General features: G+C 40.1%; 1 pseudogene; it reads left to right on the top strand.

Moving 5' to 3' along the window:
• Positions 1-1,375: 1,375 nt before the first annotated feature.
• On the top strand, positions 1,376-1,494 carry LOC134912335 (5S ribosomal RNA; annotated as a pseudogene).
• The last annotated feature ends 17,376 nt before the right edge of the window (positions 1,495-18,870 follow it).

Below are 18,870 nucleotides of genomic sequence, written 5' to 3'. Positions count from 1 at the left end.
ACGACAGGCCAAGCTCTGCCCGCTGGATGTTAAATATGTAAGGTTTGCAGGGATAGGCTGACTCTATCCCAAAGGTCCATAGGTCTCCTTGCTTAACTTCTTGCTCTCATTATGGCTCCTCCTTTGAGGTAAAGAGGTAAAGATTTTTGCATAACACTTAAGGTCACTTGGAGAGCTTTTTTTTCCCCTTTACACAGTAGATAAGCAGTTGCTGACTATGAAGCCTTCCTTTAATGCATTTAGGAGTCAAAATATCTATGTCTCCTTTCCTCCTATTGCTCTCTGAGAGGTTTGGCAATGTTTAGTTCAAGTGACAGGTTACTCTCTGATAGTTGAGACACTATCCTCTCCTGACTGGAAATAGATTGGTTAAGTACTTATATCTGGAATCTATATATATATTATAGTAGCTTTTTGCCCACGGCTTCACCTGCATGGAAATCTTAATACAATAAGACTATTTTTAGTGCACCTATCTTCTGGTTTAAGTTCACTACCCCTTCTCACCCACCATGCTGATGGGGGCTGAACTTGGAGTGAAACAGCATCAGGAGTATCAGTATTCATCTCAGCGATCCCGAAAATTATGGATTTTTACATGTCATCCCCTTTCCACCCCCACCCCTAGTGGTGCTAGGGGTGTCTTACCCCCACAGTATTTTTTCCAGATTGTAAGTCATACAGTATGTGCACCAAGTTTGGTGTAAATTGCTCCAGGAATTCCAGAGTCATGCTGGAATATACATACATACATACATATATATATATATATATATATATATATATATATACACACACACACAATATATGCAATACTCAATCGGTCATATACCTCCTAGAGTGTGACTGTAGTAAACAATATATTGGGAAGACACAGAGGCCGCTAAAGTTGAGGCTACAGGAACACGTGATGAATATCAGGATCAAAGTGGAGAGCCACGCTGTCTCCCAACACTTTACCTCTACACATAACTCCAATCCAGAAGCCTTGACATTCAAAGCCATAGAACTGGTGAAATTGGGAGAAAGAGGAGGAGATCTCGCTAACAAACTGTCACGCAGAGAGATGTTTTGGATATTTCAATTACAGACACTACAGCCAAAAGGATTCAACGACAATTACGAGATCGCTCCTTTCTTGTAAAAAAACGGTACAAAAACCTCAATCTTTCATTCCCAATTCCATTTCCCACCCCTTACCCCGTCATTCCCTTCCAAAATGAGGGCTTTCCATCCCCTCCCCCCCTCCCTTCTCCCTTCCCCCTTCCCCCCCCCCCCTCGTCACGAGTCAGTTCACAGTCACTAATGTTCAGACTAAAATTAGCAAATTAGTAAATATGCAAAGGTTGGAGTGTGAATCGATAAGGCACAACGTAGTTACAGTCATACCACGCTGGAAATGCCCAAACACGTCTGATCTTGGAAGCCAAGCAGCGTTGGGCCTGATCAGTACCAGTAACGGAGACCATCTGGGAAGATCAGGTACTGTATGGTACGATAACTATTAGTGGCCTGAGAAAGGTACACACTATATCTACCCTGAGTATTGAGTAAAAATATCACGTGTCATATAAACACCAATATACACTGCACTTGTGCATTTACTACTCATATCACTAATGCATAGGTACTTTATATTAAATGCAAATATTAGCATTGCTAGTTATAAATTAATCCCTAGTCACCATAAATAAGCACTTGCACTTGTACGCTTAATGCACAAGCACTTTAATATGAGAACCTTAGCAATTCTAGTTATAAATTAATCCTGAGTCTCTTCATGCACTTTATTATTAAACTCAAGTCACCATTACAATATAAATAAACACCTGCACCTGCACGTTTATTTTCTATCCAGTATCATGAGTTTAATACTATATTATGTCACCACCCATCTGGAAGTTGTTAATATATGAATCTGAACTGATAAAAGTATGTATTCCTGACGCATCTATCTTTATTTTATCTATGGAACGGTCACCATGGATTCCGAAGAAAGGCTATGTATGATACACTAAAAAATGGCCACCGTTGCCTAAAATCCTATGGACAAAGTCCCATCAAATATGGCCGCTGGGAAAGGTCATAACACGTGACTACCTCCTTTCCCCTGGATCACAGACACCTGTAGTAGGCACTGAGGACTGTACAGTAACATCGCGCCGCCGTGGGTGCATGTGCGGACGACAGCGGAAGTGGGGCGGAAGTGACGTCTCGCGTCTTCCGTCACCGGAAGTGTGGCGGAAGTGCGGCAATTACAATGCCTAAGATGATTTTAAACCTTTTAACTTTATTTAAAATATTGTGAATCACTCGTTTTCATTGTCCAGTAGCTCCTAATGACCTGATACCTTTCAGACTGCATTATGTATTAGATTGAATGTACTTAACATATAATTGTATCACATGACTCCCTGTTAAGCTGGGACCCTCCCACCATGCTATAACTGCTATAAATAGACTTGTAGGTCCATTGTACCCCTACCCCTTGAAGAAATCTCATCAGACGAAACACATTGGAAACCTTCACCTACCTCATTTAAGATAAGGAAAAAACCTTAATACTTGTTTTTACTGTAGTTTTATATAATTCATTGAAGTGTTTTTAGTTCAGTTGTGTTTTTATTGTTGTCCCATTTTTTTTAAATGTTTCTTTATGCTCAATTGTACGTTAATAAATACCTTTTATTGTATAGAATTGTCAATTTTACACTTATTGCACTGACACCGTGGTCACTATATATCCCTCATCCCCACCCCCTTTTTTCATAAATTCTATTCAGGGAATCACCATCCCTGTACATATTTGAGGGATCCAGCAGACGCCCCAGTAGCAGCATAGGGAAGTGTCATTTTAGCTTACCAAGACTCTTTATACAACACATCTGTTTTTATCACAAGTGGCGCAATACTAATCTCTGTTCCACACACACATATATATATATATATATATATATATATATATAGAGAGAGAGAGAGAGAGAGAGAGATACAGTAACATGCTTTATATATTACACACATTTAAGCAGTGATTCCAAAGTAAGTTCAAAGACATGAAAAGGTGTGCTCTGTTTATACATTTTTTAATTACAAACATGTCAAATAAACAGAATAGAAAATGCACAGTAGTGACAAATATTCTAATTATATTTTTGCATCCTTTCATAATTACATAACACAAACAGATATTCTACAGTTAACCAATCACTACACATAAACTTGCAAGAATATATTTATATCTGTATAATCTTTTTGGGGCAGCAACTGTCTACATGTGTTTAAAATAGATTGTAAGTTATAGTTATCAAGTGGCAGCTAGTAAATTTTACTCACACACCAATAAAGAGACACTTAAAAATATATTATTTCTAAACAAAACAATTTGAAGCAAAAGTAAATTTTAAGCAGCATGAGAATCTCAAGAAATCCAGTTTGTAACTTTTCAAAATGCCTTAGCTTTATATTTTCACTGTTAAAATCTTCATGTGAGACAAATAAAAGGTAAAGTTCTACTATTTTAATCATCTATTGGAAACGGTGAATCATTCCATTGTGGTATCTGGCTGATTTCACCTTTAAACTTGGATCGTGAACCGATATGTAAACAGTATTAAATATGTACACAAATTCTGTCTTCTCTTCTACACTTGCTCAGAAAGGGTTTTATTCAGACCTGATCGCACGCTAGGATTTTTCGCTGCGCTATGATCAGGTCAGAACTGCGCATGCGTATGCACCGCAATGCGCAGGCGCGTCGTACAAGTACAAAGTGGATCGTTGCACAGCGATGGATTGTACGAAGAATCCGTTCGCACAGCCGATCGCAAGGAGATTGACAGGAAGAAGGTGTTTGTGGGTGGCAACTGACCATTTTCTCGGAGTGTTTGGAAAAACACAGGCGTGTCAAAGCATTTGCAGGGCGGGTGTCTGATGACAATTCCGGCCCCGGACAGGCTGAAGTGATCGCAGCGGCTTAGTAAGTCTTGGGCTACTCAGGAACTGCACAAAACATTTTGTACGGCCCGGCTGCACATGCGATCGCACACTTGCAAAGCGAAAATACACTCCCCCCCTGTGGGCGGTGACTATCTTTTCGCAGCAGGGCAAAAAAACCCTAGCGAACGAATTAGCCCCAAAGTCAATAGCTGTATAACTATTTTCTATTTAAAGCTAATTTGTTAAAAAATATTAATGAAATCTCTTTCACAATAATGAGTTTCAGTTTTTCAAATTAGCATTTTGCTTAACTGCTTGATTAAGGTGTACAAGTGTAGTATACTCCAAATTTATATTAACATTTTATAATTGCCTTCGTTTACTCAAAATAAATGAGATAATCTGTAAAGAAAAACCAAAATAGATAGTTTGAACCTGTATACATATACATATCAGTATTCTGTGTAGGCCATAAAAACAATTGTAAAATGTATTTAATATTTATATGTGTTAAATAAAAATATTTTTTGAGCTCAGATACTGTGCTAATTTGGTGCTAGACTGATATCAATGTGATTTGTATGGTCTTTAATTTTTTTAGTTATTGTTATACTAGATACTTACATTGAAATTATTTAGGAGCCTGTTCATGTGATGTATTCAGTCTCAGTAAGTAAATAGGTAAATAATTCATATAAATAGTCCAAAATGATAGTAATTAAAAAGAAGTTAAATGTGATTTATTTACATTGGCTGTTTGAAAACAGTTTCAATTTTATTGAGTAATAATTTTTTCTTTGTTCCACTAACACTATTCATATTTTTGAAATTTATACCATGTTTTCTATTTTAACTAGTCAGCATCATCATGGTGAACTTGCTAAAGAGCAGGGATGGGGAACCTTCGTTCCTCCAGCTGTTGTTGAACTACACAGCCCATAATGCCCTGCAACAGTTTTAGCGTGGCCAAATAGCAAAACTGTGGCAAGGCATACTGGTATGTGTAGTTCAACAACAGATCGAGGGCTGAAGGTTCCCCATTGTTGCTGTACAGCATAGCAGGGGTTCTTCTGGTTAAGTAATGTTCCCTCCATTAGATCATGGTGGCAGTTGGTGCTGCATTTTGGTATTCAGGGCAATGCACTACCCATTGCCTTAGAAAGGCAGCATGTACCCATTTATTAATAGAGACAACATTGTATATTGTTTTACACATTCCCATCTCAGGCTGATAGAATGTGTGTAGATTAATAGGCTTTTCTTCACATAATTTTCTATAACGGTCCGTAGTCCCTGATGGCAGGAAGATTGCTTTTGCATTTGAGAGCCTATTAAACTGGAATTACGGTGGTATTTGTAACTCCAAAATATCTGGTTAGTTATAACCATCTTAGGCAATGGTCTGCTTGCCAATATTGGTACTGGGGTTAATGCAGTGCTAAACCAATCTATTTTATATTGGTCCAATATACAGTTGTTTTGATCCCTCTTACAAAAGTCCACTTCCATAATTTTTTTCTTGTCCTGCTTTAAGATGCTGAACCTGCCCTAGTCACTAAACTGTAAGAACAAAGAGAAAATATTCATGCTTTAATATTCAAAACCAGCATCATCTCAACAGGTCAAATGTCATAAATGGCACATGTACTGTATAGCACTAAAACAAATGACTGATAAAACTTAAGTTGATGTTAGCAACAGCAGTTATTCTAGTACACATTTCACGCCAAACTGCTGAAATACACACATTCATACAGTATTATACTGTAGTAACATACTGCATATACTGTCATTATTCCATTTTGGAACTTCACCAGCACCTGCAGTGAAACATGGTTTTGCCAAAGTGCAAAGTTACTTGCTTTTTTTGCTTTGTTCCCAATCAGCTTCAAAAGGGCCACATGTTCAGCTTTGGAAACATTCTAAAAACTTCACCTATGTTAAGGGAAATATATATAAAAAGTGATAAAAAGGGTCTAAGTACTATGATATAAAACAAATGTTATACAGGTTGAGTATCCCATATCCAAATATCCAAAATACGGAATATTCCGAAATACGGACTTTTTTGAGCGAGAGTGAGATAGTAAAACTTTTGTTTTCTGAAGGCTCAATGTACACAAACTTTGTTTAATACACACAGTTATTAAAAATATTGTATTAAATGACCTTCAGGCTGTGTATATAAGGTGTATATGAAACATAAATGAATTGTGTGAATGTAGACACACGTTGTTTAATGCACAAAGTTATAAAAAATATTGGCTAAAATTACCTTCCGGCTGTGTGTATAAGGTGCATATAAAACATAAATGCATTCTGTGCTTAGATTTAGGTCCCATTGCCATGATATCTCATTATGGTATGCAATTATTCCAAAATACGGAAAAATCCGATATCCAAAATACCTCTGGTCCCAAGCATTTTGGATAAGGGATACTCAACCTGTATTGTAAAATAATTTGTCTATATTTGTGTTCATAGCACACAGGGCCTAATTCAGATCTGATCGCTGCAAAGGCAGCAATCACAGCCTGAAGCCTAGTGTCTTGAGTGCACACACAGCGGCCGCACTGCGCGTGCGCATACAGTAAGATGCGAAAGCATCTCACTGGTGCGATCGCCTTTACCTGATTGATAGGCAGAGGTTGCCACAGGGTGGGAGGGGGCATGCCCGGACAATGCAGGTGTGTCTGGACCGTTGCTGGGGCGGGCTGCGTTGGCTGTATGATGTCACACGCATCTGCTCTGACCCAAAACATGGCAGGTAGCGGACGCTGAGTTGTTTTTTGATGCAGACCTTATTTGTATTTTTTGCGGTACTAGTGGGGAGCAAGAAGTAGGAGGGCTTGTGACAAGGATTTCTTTGCTGGGTTTCAAGATTGATACCTTGGATTATTGCTGTCATCTTCCATGCACAAGATTGACAAATTGTGGTGTGTGTGTGTGTGTGTGTGTGTGTGTGTGTGTGTGTGTGTGTGTGTGTGTGTGCGTGCGTGTGGGGGGTGATTGTAGTTATGGTGGAAGTTGGAAAGATGACAATGCAGCAAGTACAATCCGTATTAAAAATTATAAGTACTACTCGAAACTGTTAATTAAAATTGAATGATACATAAAACAGAAGTGTACAGTATATGTTACATTTAATAAATACAAGGGTGCAGCTGATAAGCACAACATTCAATATCTATTAAAGTTATATTTAAATAGAAATGTTCCACATTAAAGCATCAATATTGTAAAAACAGATATGCTCTCTTTCAAAGGCACAGCAATATACAATATACCCATTTTAGCAATATGGCCATATTAGCCATGGAATCGAATCTTTCTGACGGTATATGCTACTTTAATCTGTTACTTTATATGAATTTGTAGCCCAAGAAAATGGGAATCTATCAAATGATGCTTGTCATGGAACGACTTAGCCATGCTTAGCATTTCATGCCGAATGAAACAAAAAGGGAAGAGTATAAGGATAAATCTGTAAATATATAGTGCTAGAGTCCCAGTAATATATTTTCAGTCCAAATAAACCATTTCCCATTATAAATATTTAACAGTCCTTGGATGATTTCATCTTTAATGTTATTGAGACAGATGATCTTGCAATCCTTTGGTTGTGGGTCTGTGACTGGAGAAGTAATTGGTGGCTGAAGATAATGAATCTGGGCAAATGCAGTCTTTTGGAAGTCCAGCAGAATCCATGCAGCATTGGTAGAAATATAGGTAGGTGTCAAAACTGTAGGCAGATGACTGCTTGATTCTTCTTCACTGGGGCAATCTACCCCCAACAGTTTCAGACACAGTGACATTGACCTTGGTTTAGGAAACTGGCCCCACAGGCTTAGCTGGTTGATAACCTACAGTATGTCCTCCTTATGCTTGGCAAGTAATCAGGCTGGCATGAAGGAACTAGCAAAAAGAGCTATTGTACCCAAAACATTGTGGTTTTGGTTCAATAGATCTGCAGTAACATAGGGGGTCATTCCGAGTTGATCGCTCGCTAGCAGTTTTTAGCAACCGTGCAAACGCATTGTTGCTGCCCACCGGGGAGTGTATTTTCGCTTTGCAGAAGTGCGAACGCCTGTGCAGCAGAGTGCCTGCAAAAACATTTTGTGCAAAACAAGACCAGCCCTGGACTTACTGTTCATGTACGTTGATTCTAACATTGGAGGGTTGGCTTTTGACATCACACACCCGCCTAGTGTTCGCCCAGCCACGTCTGCGTTTTCCCTGGCACACCTGCATTTTCAAAACACTCCCAGAAAACGGTCAGTTGACACCCAGAAACCCCCTTCCTGTCAATCTTCCTGCGTTGTGCCATGTGACTAAAAACTTCGCTAGAACCTGTGCAAAACCACAAAGGACTTTGAACGCGTACGTCGCACGTGCACATTGCGGTGCATACGCATGCACAGAAATGCCAATTTTTGCCTGATCACTGCGCTGCGAACAACGGCAGCTAGTGATCAACTCAGAATGACCCCCATGGTCTACAATCAATAGGTCGACACCAAATGGTCGATAGTGAAAAGTTAAACAGGGACTAAAGGTCAACAAGGTAATTAGGTGAACATATAAAAGGTCATCCCATGAAAAGGTTGACAGGTACAATAGGCTGACACATGAAAAAGTTGACATGGAAAAAGGTAATCACACCATTTTTTGGGGGGGTGTCTTTTTTACCGTCAGAGCACAGGGAAACCCAATTAGTGTACCACATCCCTTTGCTACAGGAAAGGTACCCCACTCTACTCCCGCTGCACTCAGCACTGGTTACTATTACCAATCGTAGTGCATGTGGATGATAAAGTATGCAAAAGATGGAAAATTAGAAAAAAAACCTTAAAAAGTTGTGTTGAACACATGTGTGTTGACCATTGGCATGTTGACCATTTGAACTTGTCAACCTTCTGTACCTGTCAACCATAAGCACTGTCAACCATAAACATATCCACCTAATGACCATGTCAACCTAATGCATGTTTACCATTTGGTGTCAACCTCTTGACCGTCTGTCTAGACACTGTAGATCTATAGACCATATAATGACTCTGCACTGCAATTAGGTGGGCCGGCTTGAGTAAGAGCAGTTCCATGCTCCTGTGGCCCAGGCATGCTAGCTTTTGTGTTGAGCTAATACAATCAAGGGCATTCAGTGGAAATAGTACAGTGTATCTTAGCAGGAGTTTCTTATTTGTCATCAATTAATGATCACCCTGCTCCTTGCAAGTCCTTACTAGTGTCTATGGCCCTGAGAGGTGTGTCCAGATCGCTGACTATCATAGGTATATATATATATATATATATATATATATATATATATACACACTTGTATTAGAACCGCACTCTCATCTTCCACATAATAACAGATAACAGCAGTTGGGGTGTCACCCACAATACACAACCTAGGTACCAATGTATAGGTATAAGCAGAGGGGCACTCTACAGACTTTCAGATGAACAAAGAAGACAAATTTTATTCTTTAAAGCTGCATAATCATCTTAGCTTCACTGAAATGTTTTTGGTCCCAGCGGGACCTTCATGAAGAGGGACTACAGTATAGCATAGCACAAATACATACTGTATCCCACAGAGATACAGCAGCAAGTGATCTCTGTGGGATATGATATGTGTACATATCCGATGGTTTTAGTGATTTTCAAAGGTGGATGGTGAAGTATTCTGTTAATCACAAGGAGTCATGGCTGTATTTATTGAGTACTCATCAATATATACAGTACAGTGAGTAAAAATTATAACAGATAAAAGAGGCTATATATGTATAGTTTAAAAAATAAATGGTTATCTAACGTTTCATGTAAGTTATCTTCATCATCACCTTCAGTCATGTGTTAAGTGTATGGTACCTTCTTATTTAACTGAATAGATGCCTCTAAAATAATTAGTGATGTGCACCGGAAATTTTTCGGGTTTTGTGTTTTGGTTTTGGGTTCGGTTCCGCGGCCGTGTTTTGGGTTCGAACGCGTTTTGGCAAAACCTCACCGAATTTTTTTTGTCGGATTCGGGAGTGTTTTGGATTCGGGTGTTTTTTTCAAAAAACCCTAAAAAACAGCTTAAATCATAGAATTTGGGGGTCATTTTGATCCCATAGTATTATTAACCTCAATAACCATAATTTACACTCATTTCCAGTCTATTCTCAACACCTCACACCTCACAATATTATTTTTAGTCCTAAAATTTGCACCAAGGTCGCTGGATGACTAAGATAAGCGACCCAAGTGGCCGACACAAACACCGGGCCCATCTAGGAGTGTCACTGCAGTGTCACGCAGGATGGCCCTTCCAAAAAATACTCCCCAAACAGCACATGATGCAAAGAAAAAAAGAGGCGCAATAAGGAAGCTGTGTGACTAAGATAAGCGACCCAAGTGGCCGACACAAACACCTGGCCCATCTAGGAGTGGCACTGCAGTGTCACGCAGGATGGCCCTTCCAAAAAATACTCCCCAAACAGCACATGACGCAAAGAAAAAAAGAGGCGCAATGAGGTAGCTGTGTGACTAAGATAAGCGACCCAAGTGGCCGACACAAACACCTGGCCCATCTAGGAGTGGCACTGCAGTGTCACGCAGGATGGCCCTTCCAAAAAAAACTCCCCAAACAGCACATGACGCAAAGAAGAATGAAAGAAAAAAGAGGTGCAAGATGGAATTGTCCTTGGGCCCTCCCACCCACTCTTATGTTGTATAAACAGGACATGCAGACTTTAACGAACCCATCATTTCAGCGACAGGGTCTGCCACATGACTGTGACTGAAATGACTGGTTGGTTTGGGCCCCCACCAAAAAAGAAGCAATCAATCTCTCCTTGCACAAACTGGCTCTACAGAGGCAAGATGTCCACCTCATCATCATCGTCCGATTCATCACCCCTTTCACTGTGTACAGCCCCCTCCTCACAGATTATTAATTCGTCCCCACTGGAATCCACCATCTCAGGTCCCCGTGCACTTTCTGGAGGCAATTGCTGCTGGTGAATGTCTCCACGGAGGAATTGAATCTTATATATTATATATATTGAATTAAGTCTTTTCATTTTTCTAGCGAGAGTATGAGTGCTTCCATCCTCATGTGAAGCTGAACCACTAGCCATGAACATAGGCCAGGGCCTCAGCCGTTCCTTGCCACTCTGTGTCGTAAATGGCATATTGGCAAGTTTACGCTTCTCCTCAGACGCTTTTAATTTTGATTTTTGGGTCATTTTACTGAACTTTTGTTTTTTGGATTTTACATGCTCTGTACTATGACATTGGGCATCGGCCTTGGCAGACGACGTTGATGGCATTTCATCGTCTCGGCCATGACTAGTGGCAGCAGCTTCAGCACGAGGTGGAAGTGGATCTTGATCTTTCCCTATTTTTTTAACCTCCACATTTTTGTTCTCCATATTTTAATGCGCACAACTAAAAGCCACCACAGGTATACAATGTAGATGGATGGATATTATAGTATTATATTACTTATGGAGGACGACTGACGACACAGAGGTAGGTACAGCCGTGGCCTACCGTACTGCTATATATATATATATATACTGTATAATAATAACGGACCTGGTGGACTCTGTCAGCAGACTGCTAAACTAGTATGAAGAAAAAAAAAGCCACCACAGGTATACAATGTAGATGGATGGATAGTATAGTATTATATTACTTATGGACGACGAGTGCACGGACGACACAGAGGTAGGTACAGCCGTGGCCTACCGTACTGCTCTATATATATATAAAATATACTGTATAATAATAACGGACCTGGTGGACACTGTCAGCAGACTGCTAAACTAGTATGAAGAAAAAAAAAGCCACCACAGGTATACAATGTAGATGGATGGATAGTATAGTATTATTATATTACTTATGGACGACGAGTGCACTGACGACACAGAGGTAGGTACAGCCGTGGCCTACCGTACTGCTATATATATATATAATATACTGTATAATAATAACGGACCTGGTGGACACTGTCAGCAGACTGCTAAACTAGTATGAAGAAAAAAAAAGCCACCACAGGTATACAATGTAGATGGATGGATAGTATAGTATTATTATATTACTTATGGACGACGAGTGCACTGACGACACAGAGGTAGGTACAGCCGTGGCCTACCGTACTGCTATATATATATATACTGTATAATAATAACGGACCTGGTGGACACTGTCAGCAGACTGCTAAACTAGTATGAAGAAAAAAAAAGCCACCACAGGTATACAATGTAGATGGATGGATAGTATAGTATTATTATATTACTTATGGACGACGAGTGCACTGACGACACAGAGGTAGGTACAGCCGTGGCCTACCGTACTGCTATATATATATATACTGTATAATAATAACGGACCTGGTGGACACTGTCAGCAGACTGCTAAACTAGTATGAAGAAAAAAAAAGCCACCACAGGTATACAATGTAGATGGATGGATAGTATAGTATTATTATATTACTTATGGACGACGAGTGCACTGACGACACAGAGGTAGGTACTGCCGTGGCCTACCGTACTGCTATATATATATATAATATACTGTATAATAATAACGGACCTGGTGGACACTGTCAGCAGACTGCTAAACTAGTATGAAGAAAAAAAAAGCCACCACAGGTATACAATGTAGATGGATGGATAGTATAGTATTATTATATTACTTATGGATGACGAGTGCACTGACGACACAGAGGTAGGTACAGCCGTGGCCTACCGTACTGCTATATATATATATACTGTATAATAATAACGGACCTGGTGGACACTGTCAGCAGACTGCTAAACTAGTATGAAGAAAAAAAAAGCCACCACAGGTATACAATGTAGATGGATGGATAGTATAGTATTATTATATTACTTATGGACGACGAGTGCACTGACGACACAGAGGTAGGTACAGCCGTGGCCTACCGTACTGCTATATATATATATAATATACTGTATAATAATAACGGACCTGGTGGACACTGTCAGCAGACTGCTAAACTAGTATGAAGAAAAAAAAAGCCACCACAGGTATACAATGTAGATGGATGGATAGTATAGTATTATTATATTACTTATGGACGACGAGTGCACTGACGACACAGAGGTAGGTACAGCCGTGGCCTACCGTACTGCTATATATATATATACTGTATAATAATAACGGACCTGGTGGACACTGTCAGCAGACTGCTAAACTAGTATGAAGAAAAAAAAAGCCACCACAGGTATACAATGTAGATGGATGGATAGTATAGTATTATTATATTACTTATGGACGACGAGTGCACTGACGACACAGAGGTAGGTACAGCCGTGGCCTACCGTACTGCTATATATATATATAATATACTGTATAATAATAACGGACCTGGTGGACACTGTCAGCAGACTGCTAAACTAGTATGAAGAAAAAAAAAGCCACCACAGGTATACAATGTAGATGGATGGATAGTATAGTATTATTATATTACTTATGGACGACGAGTGCACTGACGACACAGAGGTAGGTACAGCCGTGGCCTACCGTACTGCTATATATATATATACTGTATAATAATAACGGACCTGGTGGACACTGTCAGCAGACTGCTAAACTAGTATGAAGAAAAAAAAAGCCACCACAGGTATACAATGTAGATGGATGGATAGTATAGTATTATTATATTACTTATGGACGACGAGTGCACTGACGACACAGAGGTAGGTACAGCCGTGGCCTACCGTACTGCTATATATATATATATATATACTGTATAATAATAACGGACCTGGTGGACACTGTCAGCAGACTGCTAAACTAGTATGAAGAAAAAAAAAGCCACCACAGGTATACAATGTAGATGGATGGATAGTATAGTATTATTATATTACTTATGGACGACGAGTGCACTGACGACACAGAGGTAGGTACAGCCATGGCCTACCGTACTGCTATATATATATAATGTATAATAACAACGGACCTGGTGGACACTGTCAGCAGACTGCTAAACTAGTATGAAGAAAAAAAAAGCCAACACAGGTATACAATGTAGATGGATGGATAGTATAGTATTATTATATTACTTATGGACGACGAGTGCACTGACGACACAGAGGTAGGTACAGCCGTGGCCTACCGTACTGCTATATATATATATATATATATATATATATATACTGTATAATAATAACGGACCTGGTGGACACTGTCAGCAGACTGCTAAACTAGTATGAAGAAAAAAAAAGCCACCACAGGTATACAATGTAGATGGATGGATAGTATAGTGTTATATTACTTATGGACGACGAGTGCACTGACGACACAGAGGTAGGTACAGCCGTGGCCTACCGTACTGCTATATATATATATACTGTATAATAATAACGGACCTGGTGGACACTGTCAGCAGACTGCTAAACTAGTATGAAGAAAAAAAAAGCCACCACAGGAGTGTTTTTCAGGCAGACAAACGTATACTGGACTGGTGGTCACTGTCAGCAAAACTGTGCACTGTACTCCTGCTATAACTGCTCCCCAGTCCCCACAATTAGGCAGTGTGAGCAGTGCACTCAGCACAGATATATCATGCAGCAGTGCAGCACACTGAGCACAGATATTGTGGAGCGTTTTTTTCAGGCAGAGAACCAACGGATTAAACTGGTGGTCACTACTATTATAATCAAAACCCTGCACTGTACTCCCTAACAGCTGCTCCCTGTCCCCAATCCTCCCCACAATTATAACACTAAGTCACTCTGTGTCTTTTCTACTGTAACGGAGAGGACGCCAGCCACGTCCTCTCCCTATCAATCTCAATGCACGTGTGAAAATGGCGGCGACGCGCGGCTGCTTATATAGAATCCGAGTCTCGCGAGAATCCGACAGCGGGATGATGACGTTCGGGCGCGCTCGGTTTACCTGAGCCACACGGGAGAATCCGAGCATGGCTCGGACCCGTGTAAAAAGGCTGAAATTCGGGGGGGGTTCGGTTTCCGAGAAACCGAACCCGCTCATCACTAAAAATAATGTCAATTTTTTTAACACCCTTATAAATTCAACATGTTATAAAATTGAACTATTTATTAAACTGCAATTTCTCATAGCCAAACAATAATTCCTACAGTACACATTTGAGCAGTTTGCCGCAAGATACTCTACATCTGAGTATACACTGTTTACCCATTTATTAGGGACTTGATTTTTCAGTTGTTGGTCCTAAAATCTTTACCCTATGTATTTTATCTCCAAGAGACTTCTTCAGGGGTTAGTCTTCAATGAATGCAGTAATGCATATACTGTAAATAGATGTATCAAAGTTCAACAGGCTTATGACTACAGAAAAAAAGCAGTGTCCACCTATAAAAAATTAGAATTTTGGATACTTCCTTCTATGTGAAATAAATCATACTTGGAATGCCGTAAAACAATACAGCACCAAACCACCATGTCTGCAAAATTAAGAGGGGGCAGTGCACATTTGGAAGGAGCAACTAAATCATAAAGTGCCCCAGGTTCTGATTGTGCACCTTGGTGGACACGATATTAGGCTGCACACTGCTCTCGATTTGTGGTCTGTTATTATTAGGCATTTTGTAGAGGCTTTACCACTATATAAAATCGTTTGGTCCTCAGTGGTCCTGAGACATGCCTGGTGGAATGCAAAATCTGGAGCTAGGTTGGTTTTGATCCAGAGTAAGGTCAATACAGCTGTGACTCGCTACTTGTTGGAAAATGGTGATGGTGTAGTGGAGCATGTATTGATACAAATTCCATATTGGTTTGATAGGGTTCACCTTAGTGAGAAAAGTTTGATTTTATTTTTGGTGAATTTGTTTCAGTGTTGAGTTTCGTTAGATCTGTTTGTGGTTGGTGGTGGCACATCAGCTTAAGCCCCACTTTTGTGGCAACGTGCCTGATTCTGTTTTGCAAGAAAATAAAAAAACAAGCAACTGGGCCAAACCATGTTGCACTGCAGGTGAGGCAGAAGTAACATGAGCAGAGAGATTTAGATTTGGTTTGGGTGTGTTCAAACTGAAATCCTTATTACAGTGTAAAAATAAAGCTATCTAACATTTGTGGGCTATGAGCAAAAGCATCCAGTATTTAACCTGCACAGTAAAAAAATACGTAGATGGAGCCACACTCATTGAGCATGGCTGCATCGCAGGCAGGGGCGTGCGGTGTGCCTAGGTGTGTCTGCGCCTCGGAACACCACTGAGCACACAGAGACACTCCCATTCACTTTGAATGGGCTGTTTGCGAGTCTACGACGCATGCGTGCCCCGTTCGTTCCCGGCGGTGCGCCTCGCCGGGCGCACCTAGTTGCAGACGGAGCCATGATTAGCGTGGCTCCGTCTGTAACTGTATTTGTTCCTCTTACATGGCAATATGGTTTGTTCCAGACACAAAGTTACATGCTTTTTTTGCTTAACTTAAAAATCTGAATCAGGTTCAAAGATCTGTAGTTTGATAGTTTAACATAGGTTTTAGAATTAGTGGATGCTGTGAGCCAACTGTCCTGCAAAGGAGATGGTTACACCACTTGGATGAGTGGGTTGTGGAGAGATGACATCAATGTTTGGTTATTATTATTATTATTATTATTATTATCCTTTATTTATATGGTGCCACATGGGATCTGCAGCGCCCAATTACAGAGTAAACAAATAAGCAAACCATGAAGACAGTGACTTACAGTTCAATACAATATAGGACAAGTACAGAGTATATAAACATAGCTGCATCAGTAAACAGCACTAAAATAAGTATCCGGGTGGCAGAAAACCAAAGGATTTGGTTCCATCAAATGGAGTATTGAAAAGAAGATAAGTTAAGTAAGATACGTAAAAGCACATGAGGAAAGAGGACCCTGCTCGATAGAGCTTACATTCTAAAGGATAGGGGCCACAGACAGGGGTGACACAGATGAGGTAGAAAGTGAGCGTGGGCCACAGAAGGCATAAGATCAGAGATGGCTGTGTTTGGTGAAGAAGTGTGTCTTGAGAGTCCACTTGAAGTTTTTTGGTGGAGAGTCTGAGGGGGAGAGGCAGAGAATTCCAGAAAAAGGGAGCAGCACATGCAAAATCTTGGAGGTAGTAGTGAGAGGAGGTAATCAGATGGCAGAAGAGGCAGCATGTGTTAGCAGAGCAAAGAGGATGGGCGAGAGTGTAAGGGGAGATAAGGTAAGAGATGTAAATGGGAGAGGAGTGAGGGCTTTGTAAGTGAGTGTGAGAAGCTTGAAATGGATTCTGAAGGGGAAGGGGTGCCAGTGAACGGCTAGTAAGAGAGTTGAGGTGGATGTAGTGCGTTTGGTGAGGAAGATGACCCGGGCAGCAGCATTGAGGATTGATTGGAGTGGAGAGATGTATGTGTTAGGGATGTCAGTCAGGAGGAGATTACAGTAGTCCAGTCTGGAGATGACCAGTGAGTAGTTAAGGGTCATCCTGGGTGAGAAAGGGTCTGATCCTGGAAATATTTTTAGATGAAAATGACAGGTTTGTGATAGGTGCTGAATATGTGGTTTGAAGGAGAGGGAGGAGTCAAGGATTGCTCCAAGACAGTGCACTTGGTGGCTAGAGGAGATAGTTAATTATTATTATTATTATTATTATTATTATTTCAATAAAAAATTTTAAAGTGCTAATACTGTGTATGTGCCATTTTTCTTACAGTATGCTTGTATATGATGTATATGTTTTATATAGATTGCAATACAAAACAAAATATACCATTAGTGAGTTTATACATGATTAGAGGCAACTTTCTATGAGTAATAAGATAAAAGCCTTCTGTAGTATACCTAATAATGTTTTGCTCTTGGTATTCATTAATATGTTCTGCAAGTGTTGCAAGAAATGTTCTGCAAGAGATTCTTTCCTATTTACTGTACACCTACACTCATTAAACCTTCCCCAATTCTAATGTTTAATAGATAAACCACAAAGAGTATACAGTAATTTAACTCTTTATAACAGATAACTGTGTGTTCTAGTAGTATTATAGTCTCTTGGATTCTGATCCACACATAATTGTATTTGTAATTATTTAAGTTCAAATTGTGATATTGTAAAAGATCTTATGATTCAAGGTTGCAAGCTTATCAATTAGTAAAAAAGAAGAATGTACTGGCGCTGGTTGATGTTTCTCCAATATTAATAAACAAACGTGGATGAATAAAAATATGTAAACAATTTATTCACTAGACAGTATATGTACCATAACACTTAAAAGCATATAATTGGGCATGAATAAAAACTGAGAACCAAATAAAATAGCTGCTGGTGTGTGTCCACATGGGATCCCGGACTAAAGAATAAAGTCCCCTGGGAATAATGATGTTTAGATATAGCTGGTGTTACCCATGGCGATGGAGTCCTCCAGGTGCTTGGAAATTAACAGCAGGCAAGCTGTGATGATTAAGCAAAAGCTGGGTCTCTCCAATCAGTGCTGTAATAGTGCAGTCCCACAGAGGTAGTTCCACTATTACAGCACTGATTGGAGAGACCCAGCTTTTGCTTAATCATCACAGCTTGCCTGCTGTTAATTTCCAAGCACCTGGAGGACTCCATCGCCATGGGTAACACCAGCTGTATCGAAACATCATTATTCCCCAGGGAACTTTGGTGGTCATTCCGAGTTGTTCGCTCTGTAATTTTCTTCGCATCGCAGCGATTTTCCGCTAACTGCGCATGCGCAATGTTCGCAATGCGCCAAGTAATTTTGCTATGAAGATTGGTATTTTACTCACGGCATTACAAGGTTTTTTCTTCGTTCTGGAGATTGGATTGTGATTGACAGGAAGTGGGTGTTTCTGGGCGGAAACTGGCCGTTTTATGAGAGTGTGTGAAAAAATGCTACCGTTTCTGGGAAAAACGCGGGAGTGGCCAGAGAAACGGAGGAGTGTCTGGGCGAACGCTGGGTGTGTTTGTGACGTCAAAC

The sequence above is a fragment of the Pseudophryne corroboree genome, chromosome 4 (genome assembly GCF_028390025.1).
Source record: "Pseudophryne corroboree isolate aPseCor3 chromosome 4, aPseCor3.hap2, whole genome shotgun sequence".
NCBI lineage: Eukaryota > Metazoa > Chordata > Amphibia > Anura > Myobatrachidae > Pseudophryne > Pseudophryne corroboree.
This window is presented reverse-complemented; position numbering and strand designations above follow the sequence as displayed.